General features: G+C 40.6%; 1 long non-coding RNA gene across 1 annotated transcript; it reads right to left on the reverse strand.

The window, feature by feature from the left end:
* Nucleotides 1-7,033: 7,033 nt before the first annotated feature.
* On the reverse strand, nt 7,034-15,887 carry LOC139178909 (uncharacterized). Its single transcript, XR_011563320.1, has 3 exons — nt 15,749-15,887; nt 9,085-9,211; nt 7,034-7,149 (listed from the first exon to the last, which is right to left on the reverse strand). It is a non-coding gene; the product is annotated as an uncharacterized lncRNA (long non-coding RNA).
* Nucleotides 15,888-17,565: the final 1,678 nt, after the last annotated feature.

Genomic DNA, 17,565 nt, shown 5'->3' on the forward strand with positions numbered 1-17,565 from the left:
ATTTCCACGTAATAGATTATTTGTTACCCATTATAATACTTTAAGTTTGATATCATTATCCCCATGTTATAGAACTCTAAACTAAATCTTAGGGGTTTCCTGAGTGGCTCAGCCAATGCAGGAGATGTGGGTTCGATGCCCTGAAGAAGGAAATGGCAACCCACTTCAGTATTATTGTCTGGGAAACCCCACGGAGAGAGAGCCTGGCAGGTTACAGTCCGTGGGGTTGCGAAAGTGCCAGACACAACTTAGCAACTGAATAACAACAACAAACTAAAGCGTGAGACATTTAAGATACTTTTTCAAGTCCCCAACCAGCAGATGACCAAGGCAGTATTTGAATCCATACCCATCTCTCGAGGGACTATCCAAAGACCTTTGGGAGTCCCAGCTACTCCTACTCTAGGACTTACCCCAGCCTACATTATTTCAACTTTGTTAAAATACGCAGCTCCTTTTAATCATAATTTTATATTAGCAGATCTCTTGAATTGCAATTGATAAATTGAAGTAGCTTTCTGGCATTAGAACTTAAGCAATTATGATTTTTATTTTATAATTAAAAAATTGTATACCATATAGTCTTTGGCTTTTTGTCTTTTTAAGGGTGCAAGCTTTTCTGTAGGCTCTTGAAAAGTTCATGGTTCTCATGTACTTACCAGACACAGCAGTTTGAGAATGAATCTGAAATGCTGGCTCCGTCCACTCAAGCAAGCCGTGTAGGCTTTTACAGCTTACCCCAAACTTCATCTTCAATGGTGTGTTTTCACTGTGATTGAAAATGCTTGAGTTCTCGTGATATTTCCTTTGACCTAGAGGAAGGGGAAGCAAGATTCCCTCCTTGCTTCCACAATAATTAGTAGGTAATGCTATAGGCGATGGCACCCCACTCCAGTACTCTTGCCTGGAAAATCCATGGATGGAGGAACCTGGTAGGCTGCAGTCCATGGGGTCACCAAGAGTTGGACACGACTGAGCGACTTCACTTTCTCTTTTCACTTTCATGTATTGGAGAAGGAAATGACAACCCACTCCAGTGTTCTTCCCTGGAGAATCTCAGGGACGGGGGAGCCTGGCGGGCTGCCGTCTATGGGCTCGCACAGAGTCGGACTCGACTGAAGCGACTTAGCAGCAGCAACAGCAGCTATCCTGAAACAAAAGACATGCAACAAACATTTCTCTTTGTCTTTCCTTCTAGATTGGGAATGGTTTGAGGTCACTGACCATTTTTAATTAATTCTTACAATCTAGAACTTATCATTTTTTGTTAGCACACACTAATAAGCATTTCAAGAAATACATGTTGAATAGACACAAGAAAGAATGGGTGGATATGAGTAACTCTGACCTCAAGTCTTCTGGTAAGCTCGTGACAGCCCTTGTCTTAGAATATGGTTTCCTGGCACTTGCTGCTAAGTTGCTTCAGTCGTGTCCGACTCTGTGCGACCCCATAGACGCAAGCCCACCAGGCTCCCCTGTCCCTGGGATTCTCCAGGCAAGAACACTGGAGTGGGTTGCCATTTCCTTCTCCAATGCATGAAAGTGAAAAGTGAAAGTGAAGTCGTTCAGTTGTGTCCGACTTGTAGCGACCCCATGGACTGCAGCCCACCAGGCTCCTCCATCCATGGGATTTCCAAGCAAGAGTACTGGAGTGGGGTGCCATCGCCTTCTCCATCCTGGCACTTAGCTCAGCTGTTTTCAGACCTGATCATGTTCTTTTGATCGATTCCATAAATTAGAGTTCCTTTTCACTGAATGCAGGTAGAGAGACTTTAGACTGTTAACTTCTGACAACATTAGGAAAAATATTATTACTATTCTTCTGGTTGCCAAAACACAAAAGTTATATACACTTAGATAATTTGTCCTTGTTCTTAAGTTCTTGTCTCTTTTCTGTTTTGAAAGCCTAACTGCTTCATATTAACATCTCATTTAGAATGATCCATTTGGTTATTTTTGGACTATGGCTTCTTTCTCTTTTTTTTTTTTTTTTGGACTCTGCCACACAGCTTGTGGGGTCTTAGTTCTCCCATCAGGGACTGAACCTGGGCCCAGAACAGTGAAAGCACCAGGTCTCAACCATTGGATCACCAGGAAATTCCCTCTTTCTCTGATTTCTCATCCTGATGAATCATGCAGTCTCTTCCACTCTGACAATTTCTACCATTTACCTTTACATTCTTCTTGCCTTGTCTTGTGTACACTACAGCTTCAGGTGTACAACTTCGGGTAGTTATGCCAGAGAGTGAAAGGAAATAGTCACCCAATTTATTGACAGAGGAATAAATGGAATAGACTTCAGAAAATAATAGATGATCGATTCAAAATCTTTAACAAGTAATTCCTTTACATCATCAGAATAACATGATGGGTATTTGTTTGTTGTTAGATGGCTAGGGAACTTAAAATATCATATTAAAAGATCAAGAATCATTCATTTACACCAATTTAAAAAATGCCACAGTGGATGAATGAGAGGCAGGAAGAATTGGGAGAGAAGGATTGACATATATGCACACCATGTGTAAAACAGATAGCTAGTGGGCAGCTGCTGTATAACACAGGGAGCTCAGCTCGATGCTTTGATGACCTAGATGGGTGGGGTGGGTGTGGGTGGGAAGGAGGCTCAAGAAGGAGGAGATATATGTATACCTACAGTGGATTCATATTGTTGTACAGCAGAAAGTAACATATTGTAAAGCGATTATGCTTCAACCTAAAAAATTAAAAAATATCAGTTAAAACATTTTCAAGTTTCTTCAGAATAAATGTAACCATTTGTTTTATTGGTAAACATTTATTTTATTGGTAGAAGCCAAGCCAGGCCAGTATGTATAGAAACTCAAAATGTTCTGTGTCTTCATTTTTAAAGCATTATTTCCTACATGTGGAATTATTTTCGCTTTTAAAATACACAGTAGACCTTAGCTACTACACCCTCCCAGAACCTATACACCTGAGATGAATCTTGCTTTATATCAGAATTTGTTTAGCTAAATGTGAGATATTTCCTCTCTTATTTCCTCTCTATTTTCAAGACTTAGATGAGTAACATAGAATTTCTTTCTGGGATGCAAGAGGAATGAGAACATTTTGCAGTTCCCAGTAGAATCTATTGCAGTGGGTTTATGCCAACACTCAGTCCCAGCACCTATGAACAGAATCTAGTAAATGGATTCCATGATTTGCCCTCAAAATTGGGGATTTCCAGAATTCTACAAGCAGACCTTGGGCTGACTAGTGTCAGATGAATGTTCCTGTCTAGGGAACCACAGAGAGGAATGGCCCTCTGTTTTCAAGAAGGAGAATCTGGTCATTGTGGATTAGATGAGCAAAAAGATGGGATGGTGAAGAAAGGACAGATCCTTTCATCTGGAAAGTAGGGGAAAGTGCCCATGATGGTCACAGCTGACTTCTAAAGGGGGATGATGTGTATGAAGGGTCCTTTAGTTCTGCTGATGCCATGGGGGTTATAGAGCTAGATTTAGTTGTTGTTGTTCAGTTGCTCAGTCATGTCCGACTCTTTGTGACCCCATGGACTGTAGCATGTCAGGCTTCTCTGTCCTTCACTATCTCCTGGAGTTTGCTCAAACTCATGTCCATTAAGTCGGTGATGCCATCCAACCATCTCATCCTCTGTCCTCCCCTTCTCCTCCTGCCTTCAATCTTTCCCAGCTAGATTTATGGATGGGGCAAGGAGAGATCTTTGTTTCTTATAGGATAAAGTATAATTTGGAACCTTGAGGGAGAGGAGAGAGGATGGGAGAGTGTGAGAAAACTGAGAAGAGCTATTGTGAGCTGGATGTTGTGTGAGGCTGGGGTGTTAACAGGTGAGAAGTCCCCAGGATGGAGAGACTGAAATGACTTTTAATTAGAGCTGGGTGCCCTAATCAACTTGAAGTTGTTTGGGTGGTGAATATAAACAAGCCCTGCTTCCATCTCTCCGCATCTTCAGTTACCTCTCTAAATCTCCATGTCTATGAGGTATTTGGGGCTTTCCTGGTGGCTCAGTGGTAAAGAACCCCCCTGCCAGTGCAGGAGACATGGGTTCAGTCCCTGGGTTGGGAAGATCCCCTGGAGAAGGAAATAGCAGTCCACTCCAGTATTCTTGTCTGAAAATCGTATGGCCAGAGGAGCCTGGAGTGCTACAGTCCATGGGGTCACAAAAGAGTCAGACACGACTTAGCAACTAAACAACAACAAATGAGGTGTTATAGTGCTTTTTTTTGCTTTGATGAGATTTAAGCAGAGTCTAAGTAGATACAATGTTGAGAGACATAGCTTTCTTGAGAGTGTGTAAAAAAGAAATTCTTCACATGGAATAATTTGACAGAATATTGAACTGAAAACTAGAAGCAAACTCCACTACTAGAATTGGTAGAAATCTTGGTGAGAACTCAAATTCCACCAGATGTGGAATAGCAATTCCAGAATTCTTTTCATGATCTTAAGAGGCAAGAGATAACATCTGAGCTAGATATTTGTATTAAATTAGTTTTTCTTGTTACATGTGTAATGCATTTTAGGAAATTGAGGAGTAAATATCAAAATTATAAATATTTCTGTGCTGTGCTTAGTCACTCAGTTGTGTCTGACTCTTTGCAACCCATTGGACTGTAGCTGACCAGGCTCCTCTGTCTATAGGATGTTTTAGGAAAGAATACTGGAGTGATTACCATTTCCTTCTCCTGGGGAGCTTTCCTACAGAGGGATCAATCCCGCATCTCCTGTGTCTCCTGCATTGCAGGTGGAATCTTTACCTGCTGAGCCATTGGGGTATTTCTGCACATGTTTTTAAAAATACCGTGGACATTTTTAAGTGTACACTTCAGTTGTATTGTCTACATTTTGGTCATTGTACAACCATCAAGGTGTTTAGGAGAACTTCAGAGTAGTACCAGAAGATGAAGATGCTTTTGAAAAAATACAATTTTGAAAAATTTCTTTTATATTTGTAAAAGCATGCTTCAAAAAAAAGTGATTTCTCAGTTTATGTTGAACACTGTTGATTGTCTACTCAGCTTCCATTCTCTCCCCATATTTCCCCTTCAAAAAGCCCCGACTCTGTTCACATGTCTTTAAGTCCCACACAAAACCCCTGAAACTCATGAGAATCTCATTTCTTAGCTCCAGGAATGGGTCCTAATGGATCAAAGTCAGATCCTTTCAGGAATCCACATGTAAGTCAATCATAGCACTGTTTGCTGATCATTGTTATTGGTCCACGAATGGGTATCAGCTTAGAGTGAAAGGTTTTTATTTTCTTTGACATAGACTAAAGTGGTAATGATTTTCTTACAACAATGAGTAGGAGAATAAGCCCCTGGATTAAGCCAAATCTGTTGACAGCACAAAAGATCATTGAAAAGGACATGTGTTCCTGATGATGTTCCAGGGAGGTCCCAGAGCAATCAACCCTCAAGTTAGCCTTCCCTCTGGAAGTCCGGTGGCAAGAAATTATCTGACTCTTCAAGCCAGTTTGTTGGTTTTCTCAAAGGGGCTTGAAAGCATCTTAATGATATGGTACAGACATAGTTGGCTAGATTATTATAGCTCAGTGAGGTAGGTAGGATTAAATATGATATCATTTAAAAAATGAGGACGTGAGCTCAGGAACGTGGAGGAACTTGCTCAGGTTACTACTCAGGATAAATTTCAGAAATTGCTCTAGAACTCATCTAGGTCTTTTCTGAGTCTTAGGTTTACTTCGTTTTACCTTGTGACCACTGGTTTACAGTCGTTTCTGCCTAGGTAAAAAAATGCAATTGTATGTTCTCACCCAGCAAAAGAGAAAAATCTACAACGACTTTATTTTGAATTTTCTTTGTCTGTTGGCTGTGCTGGGTCTTTGCTGGTGTGCCTGGGCTTTCTAGTAGTGGTGAGCAGGGGCTACTCTGGAGCTGTGGTGTGAGGGCTTCTCATGATGGAGAGCAAGGGCTCTGGAGTGCCAGCTCAGTAGTTGTGGTGCATGGGCTTAGTTGCTCCACAGCACGTGGAATCCTCCCAGACCAGAGATTGAACCCGTGTCCTCTGTATTTCAAGGTGGATTCTTAACCACTGGACCACCAGGGAAGTCCTACGACTACCTGAACATCCTAATCATTCCTCTATATGATGTTCTATCAACCCGCCTCAGATATCTAGATTTCCACTTCAGTTTTATTTTGGATCGTAAAAAGAGAATGAGGTAGGTGGTTTTTATATATTTCGAGAATAACCATGTTTCTTATATATTCAAGACAGGCCTATTCACCTGCTGCAGAAATGGAGTAATACAGAGATTTTGCTTGAAGTGAAGAAAAACTCTGATTACCCTTTTGCACGAGGAAAAGCTTTGGGCAATACTTTGACCATTAAAGCTGTTTATTCCTGTGAAATTTGCATATTGTACAGGTCTCCTTTTTCCTGGATGAAAACGAAAATCACTCAGTTGTGTCCAACTCTTTTCAACCCCATGGACTATACAGTCCATGGTATTCTCTAGGCCAGAATACTGGAGTGGGTAGCCTTTCCCTTCTCCAGGGGATCTTTCCAAACCCAGGGATCAAACTTAGGTCTCCCACATTGCAGGCAGATTCTTTACCATCTGAGCCACGAGGGAAGCCCAAGAATACTGGAGTGGGTAGCTCTTCCCTTCTCCAGTAGATCTTCCTGACTCAGGAATCAAACCGGGGTCTCCTGCAATAGCGTCAGATTCTTTACCAACTGAGCTCAGGGTTGGCAAAGATAATTCAAAGATTACATCATTAGAGCTAACCTGGGAGAGGGAAGAAGCTAATGGTGGGGATGGAGTTGTTGCTAGCACGAACTCAGATGTTTCCTCAAGAATCAAAATGAGACCTTCTCTTTCAGGTCTAATAGAGTCTTTTTGGAGCTCTTAATTCTGAAAAAAACTGATTTGAATTATCTTCCTAAGGTCAGTCATCGACCACCTGCTTCTCACAAAGAGGGACATGTACTCCATGGGACAGCCAAGGTGATTCATCTGGGCACCCACTAAGCACAAACTCACAGAGAATCACGCTCAATTCGCATTAGAACAGGGTTTTTATTTCCTCTAGGGGATGGGAACTTGGCTAGTTACTGTATTCTGTTCCATGTTTTTCTTTATCAGATGCTATCTTCTTGCTTTTCAGAGTTCTTTAGAATCTTGAGATTAAAAGAAAGAAAATCAGAAGTAAAATATTTTAATAAACAATTTTATCTACTACTGCCTTTTATGACAGCAGGTTGTGGTACGTTAAAGACAGGCACAAGTTTTTAGACTCCCCTCTCATTAAGAGGTGGAATATATAATTTCTCCTTTGTATTTGAGTGGACTCTGTGACTGCTTGAGCAATAGAATATAATCAAAATGATATTCTATCAGTTTCAGCATCCAAGCCTTAAGACAATGCTAGTTTCCTGTGGCAGGCAGAATTCTGAGATGCCCTCCAAAATTCTCACCCTTAGAGTCCATGCCCAATAGTACACTCTCCTCTTGATTATGGGTAGGACCTGTGACAATAAAGGATCTCACCATATGTGGAAAAGATGAATTGATTTGCAGGTATAATTAAGGTTCCTAACAAGTTGGCTTTGAGTTAAAGGGAGGTTATCCTGGTTAGGTCAGCCTTAATCAGGTGGGCTCATTAAAAGAGGCTGTGTCTTCCAACAAATGGTGCTGGGACAACTGAATACCCACATGAAAGAATTAAGGTGGATCTCTCTTCATACTATACATAAAAATGAACTCAAAATGGATAACAGAGCAAGTGTAAAACCCATAGAAAACATAGGAGTAAATCTTCATGAATTTGGATTAGGCACTACTTTCTTAGATACAACTTCAAAAGTACAAGTGGCAAAAGACATAACAGACAAATTGTACTTCATCAAAATAAAAACTTTATGGTTCAAAGGACCTAATCAAGAAAGTGAAAAATCAACTCACAGAAGGGGAAATATATTCACAAATTGTATATCTGATAAAGGACTTGTGTCCATGATAGATGAACATTTACAATTCAATAATAAAAATATGAATTATGTAACTTAAAAGGGGGCAAAGAGTTTGAATAGACACTTTCCCAATAAAGATACGCATGAAAGGACACTGAATACCGTTAGTCATTAGGTAAATGAGACACAAAAGTACAGTGAGATACTACCCACCCATGAGGATGGATATGATAAAAAAAAGACAGATAATAACAAGTGTCGATGAGGATGAGGAGTTGTAGGAACCCTTGTACATTGCTACTGGGGATGTAAAATGATAGAGACTTTGGAAAATGTTTACCAGTTCCTCAAACTGTTCAACTTAGAGTTCCCATAGAATCCAGCAGTTCCACTTCTAGACATAAAACCATGAGAAATGCAAACATATATCCACACATAATCTTCTACATGAGTGTTGACAAACGCATTATTTACCAGAGCTCAAAAGTAGAGGCAAACCAGGAGTTCCCTGGTGGTCTGGTGACTAGGATTTGGTGCTTACACTACCTCTGGGGCCTGGGTTCAGTACCTAGTCAGGGAACTGAGGCCCTGCAAGCTGCATGCCTTAGCCAAAAGAAAAGAAAAGTAGAATCAAACCAAATGTACATCAACTGATGAATAGATGAATAAAATGTGATATATCCTTAAAAGGCATATTATTCAGCAGTAGAAAGGAATGAAATACTAATATAGGATACAACATGGGTCAACCTTGAAAGCATTGTGCTAAGTTAAAGAAACCAGTCACGAAAAATACATATTGGGTGATTCCATTCATATGGCCAGAACAGGAACTAGTGGTTGCGTAGGGCTGGAGATGAGGCTGGAATGGAGAATTACTTCTATTGGGCAGAGTTTCTTTGGGGATGACAAAAATGTTCTAAATTCAGACTGTAGTGATAGTTGAACAGCTTTCTGAAAATATTAAAAAAAACACATTGTATTATAAACCTTAAATGAGTGAAATGTATGGGATGTGAATTATACTTCAATAAAGCTGTTCTTAAAAGGAAAGGTTGATATCTTTCCCGAACTCAAATACGCTCTCTGTTGGCCTTGAAGAAGCGAATTCCTTACAGCTGCAAGGAAATGAATTTTACCAACCACCATCGAGCTGAGAAAAGGAACTTGACCCCAGATGAGACTATAGTCATAGCTGACACCTTGACTGAAACCTTCAGAGATCCTGAGCAGAGAAGTAAGATGTGTCCAGACTTCTGACCTATAGAAACTGTGAAAAGATAAATTAGTGTTTTTTATAGGATCAAGGCTATGACAATTTGTGATGCAGCGATAGATAACTAAGGTATTTCTAATTTTGATCTTTTGGAACATTTGCTTTTGGAACCCAGCTGCTATGATGTAAGAAGACCAAGTAACCTGGTGAGCCCTACACATGCTCCCAGTCAAGAACCAGAGTCCATTCCCAGTCATGAGAGCGAGCCATTCTGAGCATTCAGCTCAAATGAGTCTGAGGAAACTGCCTAAGAAACACCACTTAAGAACCATTTGGTTGTGTCCAGTCAGTTCATAGAATGTGAGAGAGAACGATACGTTTAAGTTGGAATGGTTGTTACACAGATATTGACAACTTTTAAAAAAATGCCTATTTTATTATTCATTCAAATGAATCTTTTAGCTATTCTGTCAGTCTTAAAAGGGTGATTCTGTTTTATTCCTCTAGTTTTCTCTTGGAATCCTTCTGACTGTATTAAAGATGGACAGGTGAGTTTGTCTTAGGAGGAGCTGAAAGACATCGATAGATATATCTTCAATTCAAAATGAAACACTTATTTTAGTGAAGCGGAGATGTGATTTCTGCTGTATTTGAAAGGACACAACAAGGCTGGCTCAGTGGTAAAGAATACGCTTGCCAATGCAGGAGATGCAGGTTTGATCCCTGTGTTGGGAAGATCCCCTCGAGAAGGAAATAGCAACCCACTGCAGTATTCTTGCCTGGGAAATCCCATGGACAGAGGAGCCTGGTGGGCTACAGTCCATGGGGTCGCAAAGAGTCGGACATGACCAAGTGACTAAACAACAACAATGAAGGTTACAGGGAATAAATTAATTGAATAATGCATTCTCATTATATATATGGGAGAAGGCAATGGCATCCCACTCCAGCACTCTTGCCTGGAAAATCCCATGGACAGAGGAGCCTGGTGGGCTGCAGTCCATGGGGTCACGAAGAGTCGGACACGACTGAGCGACTTCACTTTCCCTTTTCACTTTCACGCATTGGAGAAGGAAATGGCAACCCACTCCAGTGTTCTTGCCTGGCGAATCCCAGGGACAGGGGAGCCTCATGGGCTGCCGTCTATGGGGTCACACAGAGTCGGACACGACTGAAGCGACTTAGCAGCAGCATATATATATACATATATATGTATTTGTGTTTATGTCAGGAAGAGAAACAAAAGATAATAAAAACAAAAGCAATGTGAACACATCAAATGCAAATCAAGAAAGGAAAATAATTACCACAAAACCCACTCATGACTATAGTGTTATAAATATGGAGAAATGGCAATAACAAATGAATTCCTCATGTTTTTATACTTCTGGTTGATTAGTGTTTCCATACTAAATAAAAAGTACTGTGTAGTAACATTTTAGTCTCTGTGCCCATATGTATTATTCATTGTGGCTGAAGCCAATTTGCTCGCAAGTATGATAATTACCTAATTTTGTGTAGGGAAAGCTCTCCTCATTACTGGAATAAAGTTTCTAATTCCAGTAAAAAGAATATTCAAATATTCTTGGGCAGAACGTCAATGCATGGGCTTCAAATCTGGTTTGTTTTGTTAAAATTAGAATCAACAGTTTGAGAGCTATAGCTTCATAAGGAAGTAATCGCATTAGTCACCCTCTTGGCACTACACGGGTATTAATCTTTTCCTTTCATCAATCTTTCTTGACTCTTACACAATTTTATAAATTCCCCCACAAAGACAAATTAATAGTGTTTCTTTCTTCAAAACTCATGAATGTGAGTTTATAATCAATGATCCTGGAAGAATAAAAGAAGCAACTTTAGAATTTCTAGATTATTTGATGGGCAGCTGCATTCCATGGGATATGTGGAAAAGTAGTCTCCTACCTGTTACAGCCTTATTACAGATTGATGGTGATTGATAATATTAAATGCAAATCTAACTAGAAAAATTCTCTAGCTGAGGGAAGGTGCTTGGTCAGCACCTCTAAGCCATATTCATGTTTGCTATTGTCATTCAGTTGCTAAGCTGTGTCCAACTCTGCGACCCCATGGACCATAGCCCACCGGGCTCCTCTGTCCATGGGGTTTCCTAGGCAAGAATACTGGAGTGGGTTGCCATGCCCTCCTCCAAGGGATCTTCCCGACCCAGGATCGAACCAGAGTTTCCTGCATTGCAGGCAGATTCTTTACCACTGAGCCACCAGGGAAGCCCAGTTCAATGCATTGTTAGGTATCAAAATTCAGATATACTGTGTTATTTCCTATAAAATTTTTAAGACCAATCGTGTTTGTCTTGTGGCCAGCCTTGCCACAATTGTTGTTAAATTTTATTTATGTTTTACGGTGGAAATTGGAGTAGGAAAGGCCACATTGAAGGCCGCATTCTATGTGAAGTTTTTGTTGTTCAATCATTAAGTCATGTTCAACTCTTTGTGACCCCATGGCCTGTAGCATGTCGAGCCTCCCTGTCCTTCATTATTCCAGAGTTTGCTCAAACTCGTGTCCATTGAATCAGTGATGCCATCCAACCATCTCATCCTCTGTCATCTCCTTCTCCTCCTGCCTTCAGTCTTTCCCAGCATCAGGGTCTTTTCCAATGATTAAGCTCTTAGCATCAGTTGGTGAAAGTATTGGCGCTTCGGCTTCAGCATCAGTCCTTCCAACGAATATTCAGGGTTGATTTCCTTTAGGATGGACTGGTTTGATCTCCTTGCTTTCCAAGGGACTCTTAAGAGTCTTCTCCAGCACCACAGTTTGAAAGCATAAGCTCACCACATTAACAGCATTATGTGAAGAACCTAGGATTTGGAGGTGGACGCATCTGAGTTTCAATCCCAGTTGCATCCTTCTTGAACTCCATGATCTCAGGCAAGTTAATTAACATCTATAACCTTTATTTAGTTTTGAAATGAGAATAATATCACCTGCCTCCCAGGATTCTCTTAAAGGATTAAATCAGATAACCCTAGGAAAAATGGTTAGCACAGTGTCTGACATATTATTATTATTATCAAATAGTAATTATTATATTTATCATTTATAACAGTCACCAAAAAATGGTTTAAGTAGATGAAAGTTTATTTGCATTGGTTTGAGTCTTCTTTCATTGCACTGTTCCTCTTCCAGCTGGAATTTCCCCATCCTGTCTAGGTTTATTCCTTTTTACTTCCACTTTCCCTGATGATATTACGTAGCCCAAAAAAAATCTTTATGAAAAGTTCTGATCCTGTTTACTAATTCCTACTTATCATAATGTTAAATCTATGAGCTCTTTTCTCAGTTGGATTTAACATCTTTCTCCAGGCTTCCCTGGTGGCTCAGTGGTAAAGAATCTGTCTGCCAATGCAGGAAGACACAGGAGAGGCAGGTTTGATGTCTAGATCAGGAAGATCCCCTGGAGAAGGAAACGGCAACCTACTCTAGTATTCTTGCTTGGAAAATCCTGTGGACAGAGGAGCCTGGTGGGCTCCAGTCCATGGGGTTGCAAAGAGCTGGATGTGACCGAGCAACAGAACAGCAACAACCACCGCTTGTAAGAGGATCATATCTGTCTCAAACTGAAGGATTCACATTTAAGTCCTGACAGGACCAGTAGTGGGGAGAGGTTATCTCTGGCAGAGACCCATATCTATGAATGCTGACGGGACTGATCCTGATCGAGCCTGACAGGCTTGTCTCCCACCCTAATATGAAGGTGGCTTGGTAGTGCCTCAAGGTTCCCATGTGATTATTGGGCCCTAGATCCCCAGTGAAAGATGCTTGGTCTCTACGTCATTTATTCATACAAATAGAAAAAAAAATATTTATATGTATCAACTGAATGCAGTGCTCTTTTCATAGGTCAGGTTCAGATTGGGAATAATGGAGTTCTGAAGAAAGCGTACAATCTGATGTAAATGCAAGGCATTCGTCATGTTAGATATAGGATACCAGAGAGGCTAAATGTAAATGATAACAAAAGTGAGTTAAAATTGCAAAAACACAACCATGACCCTTTGTTGTGTACATACACAGGTTCAGCCCAAAGATCTTCATAAGATGGTAGTATTTTGAGCAGATTATACTATTTTCAGTTTTTGAATACTATTTGATTTTCAACATTATATAAAAAATGAACCTCTTTAATCACTTGATACTGCTGATGGAAATAGAGACATTACATATATAGAGAGACACACACACATACGTATATAGAGAGAGAGGAGCCAGGCTCCTCTGTCCATGGAATTCTCCAGGCCAGAATACAGGAGTGGGTAGCCTTTCCCTTCTCCAGGGGACCTTCCCAACCCAGGGATTGAACCCAGGTCTCCTGCACTGCAGGCAGATTCTTTACCAACTGAGCTATCAGGGAAGCCCTCTGAATGTGTACACCTATCTATTACTATCTGTATTCAGAGGATTGTGATACACTGTAAATATAGAAAAAGCAAATTATTTCCAGAAAGAAAAGTAGAATAAAATTTGCCCCCTACCCCTACCTCAGTGCTCAATTATGTTAACATGGTTTGAAGTCTGTGCCAAACCATTTTTCATTTAACTGTAGTCCTGAAACTGTACCAGTTGTTACTTGCTCCTGCTTAGATAAAAAACTGTGGCCAGCACTCTGCCTCATGCTGACTTCATCAGGGAAGCATGTGTAGGTGGATTTCTTAGAAACTTATAGTTCAAGGTCAGAAAAGTAAAATTGTCCAAATAATTCTCAGATATAAAAAAAACTATTAACTTCGTTCCCTCTGTCTCGTCTCTCAGCCTTTTGCCCTGTTCCACTGTGGACCTAAGTTTTAATAGTAACAATGTTTTGATCACTAATTTTGCATAGTATATTCAAATCTTCCAGAATTTTGGGAAAAAACATCCTTCCACTTCAATTCAAACTCAGAATTTCCATTCTCAGTATTTCAGATGAGGGCTCACTTTGAAACATATATTGAATGGCCACTGTATGCTACATTTTTATTGGACAGGGGGACAATAAAAGTGAATTTAGCATGATTATTCCTTTAAGGAATTCACAGGGCAGCAGGCAAAATGGCCATAAAAGTAATATGAAAATTCTTTGAGAGATTGCTGGACAAGTTGCAGTGTACACATAACCAAGAAGAACTCATGGGGATCAGAGAAAACTTCACAGAAGAGATGGCATTGAGGTGTCCTGCCCTGAGAGGAGTTGGAAAGGCATTCCAAGCGAAGAGAAAGGCATGAGCAAATCTATGGGAAATGGGCGAATGAGCATTGTGGTTAAGCATGGAAGCAAGTCCACTTGGCTAAAGCATAAGGTTTATCATGAAGAAATTTGTACCAGCAGACACGAATTTGTGTACTTAGGATCCTAAAAGTGAGCCACTGAAGCCTCTTTCTCATACTGGACCCTAGCTCTTCCACTATGATAACACCAGTTCTCTTTAACACCTGAGGTCACATGAATGTGTTTTTTTTTTTATTTTTTTCCTGTTTTGTGTTATTTTTGCCACACAACGTGGCATGAGGGATCTTAGTTCCCCAATCAGGGATCAAACCCTGCATCAGAATTAAATGAATGGTTTTGGATGCAGTGATTTACCCTTGGGTGGCAGGGTTACTTTTCTGGAAGTACATACTTCCCTGGTGGCTCAGACGGTAAAGAATCTGCCTGCAATGCAGGAGACCTGGGTTTGATCCCTGGGTTGGGAAGATCCCCTGGAGAAGGGAATGGTTACCTACTCCAATATTCTTGCCTGGAGAATTCCATGGATAGAGGAGCTTTGCAGGCTACAGCCCACGGGATCACAAAGAGTTGGATGCAACTAATCCTTTCATTTTCACACATGGCCACAGATGATGCTGTCTTGCTCCTCGGTTCACTTCATCATGTTTGTGAAAGAGAAAGGTCATTACCTAAATCACTCTGTCCAGTGTCAAGTTCTGTTTGCCTATTGAGAGCCACATAAACTTCTATCAGAATCCAGATTTATTTGTAGTTTCAAATACATGTATTGCTATGTAGGTTTGCAGTTCAGTTTTGGTCAACAGTTTTCCCTAACTTGCCTACTCATGTAAAAGTGTCATCCTTTTGAAAGATCGCATTTTATTTGAAACAGAATGTACTTTAAATTAGTTCTTATTTTTTAAAGTTGCCAATTTTAAAACTTTTTCAAGCATAATTGTATTGCGATCCTATATAACCTATGTGTTCTTTGTCTTTACCAGGTTTTCATTCTTTTTCCATTCCAATAAGCTAAAAAAATATATACTGGCTGAATTATTTTCCTAACAAAGTACATAGGCCTCAAAATAAATAAATAGTCATCCCTGCGTTTCTATACCCGTACCATGACCAGGTAGCAATATGAAAGAGAAACCACAAAATTTTGGTAAATGGCTCTACTTGAACTTCAACAGGAAGTTGATAATAAAAGCAAATTTGCATGCTTTTTCAATCAAGGAAGGTGTTTCTGGGAGGAAAGTGGAACCCACTTATTTCAGCTACAAGTATTTAGAAAGTATTTATTGAAAATAACTAGCCATGAGATGACTTCTTGGGGGTATTATCCTGTTCTTCTTTCTTCTCACCTTTGCTTTCAAAGAAAACGCAATCTTTTGGAAGAATCTTTTTGTTATTGTTCAACTCTTGGTGCCGGTGATCGCCGAAGATGGGCTACCTGCTGCTCTTAAAGAGGTAATGTGACATCATAACCGAAAGAAGCAGCTTGTCACTCAATTCTATCCACTCCTGCCCCACGTGGGTAATGACTGAGCTAGATAAACTGCGTCTTATCCGGGTGAGGGGGAGAAATTGAGAGGAACTGGGTGTGAGGCTGTACAGGTAGACTTGTTCTTTGTTGTTGCTGCTGCGTGTTCGCTCAGTCATGTCCGACTTGCGACCACATGGACTGTAGCCTACGAGTTCCTCTTCGCAGGGAATTCTCCAGGCAAGAATACTGGAGTGGGTTGCCATTTTCTTCTCCAGGGGATCTTTAACAATGCATTTAAACAGGCTGGCAGTGGGGTGGGGCCTTCGTACCTCGGATATGGAGGAAAATTCTCAGTGGTTTTCAAAATAGAATTAGGACACTTACAATAAAATAATGAATTTCCCAACTCTTATCAGTGATCTCTGGGACCCTGATCTTTTCAGAACCATCCATCTTTTCTCATTTTTGCCACAAGGACTTACTGAAAGGCTGTCTTGAGATAGCAGACAGGATTTGACCCCAAACAGTTTTTCTTCTTCCCCCATAAAAAGGTTTCACTACTACCATTCTCTGCATGGCATGTAGTACTGGGAGACAATACGTAAGAGACAGGATGAAACTATTCTGTTGAATCAAGAATGAACTAAATGCCAGAGACTCGGTGTTCTAGATCAGCAATTTCCAGGATTGATACATCTTAATCAAGTAATGAGGTGACTTTTTCGGTGGTGTTTCCCACACCGGAGAGAGGAACAGATTTGCCGCTTTGCTCCGATGGCTGCTAGCAGCAGTGTTGGTTGTTAACAGAGACATTTACACGGAACCACCAGTTGGCAGGGGCTAACACTATGTTACTTGCTATTCCCACATGCTGAGGATTGTGGGAAGGCTGCCAAGCTCTCTGTCTCATGTAGCTCTTCAGTATAATAACAGCAACAGCCACAAAAAAAGCCTGGGGAAAAAAATAAAGAGGAAAAAGAAGAGGAAAGGAAACAATGGAAGTAAGTCCCTGGTTTCCTATTAAACACGAGTGGAATGAGAACATTTTAGTGGCACTTTCCTTTCCCTCTCTTCTTTCTCTGTCTCTCCTTTGCTTTCTCTCTTTCTCCCTCCCTTTAAAAGGCATTTAAAATTGAGGTGGATGCTTCTCAAACTTTAAAGTTTTTTTCAGATCACCTCAGGGTCCTATTAAAATGCAGATCCTGATTCTGCCAGTTGGAGGTGAAGGCTAAGGGTCTTCATTTCTAACAGCCCCTGGAGATGCAGAGGCTGTTGGACCTGGTTCTGGTCTGTTATTTGACCATCAGGGCTGAAGGGATGGTAAAAGAAATAACACAGGACCAATTCTGGTAATGATGGCTGTGGTCGTTTGAGAAGCAAGGGCTCTGAAATGACAGTGACATCTTTATGCCCCAGTTCCCCTAGGTACCTGAGATGGGACCATTTCTACATTATAATCCCAATCAGAAAAATTGCCTGATTAGAAGAAATATTAGGAGTCATAAGAGTCTTACCCTAGCTCCAGCTCTGTTGCTAATTGTGTGACAATAGACAAGTCCTGTATCCTCCCTGGGTCTCAATTTGCTCATCCATACCTAAGAGGGTTACACATTCTATGCTTGACAGTTCAGTCCTAACTTGATGAGACGTTATAGCTTATCTATAGTAAGTCCCCTATGTACGAACCTTCAAGTT

This window comes from Bos indicus, chromosome 23 (assembly GCF_029378745.1).
Source record: "Bos indicus isolate NIAB-ARS_2022 breed Sahiwal x Tharparkar chromosome 23, NIAB-ARS_B.indTharparkar_mat_pri_1.0, whole genome shotgun sequence".
Classification (NCBI taxonomy): domain Eukaryota; kingdom Metazoa; phylum Chordata; class Mammalia; order Artiodactyla; family Bovidae; genus Bos; species Bos indicus.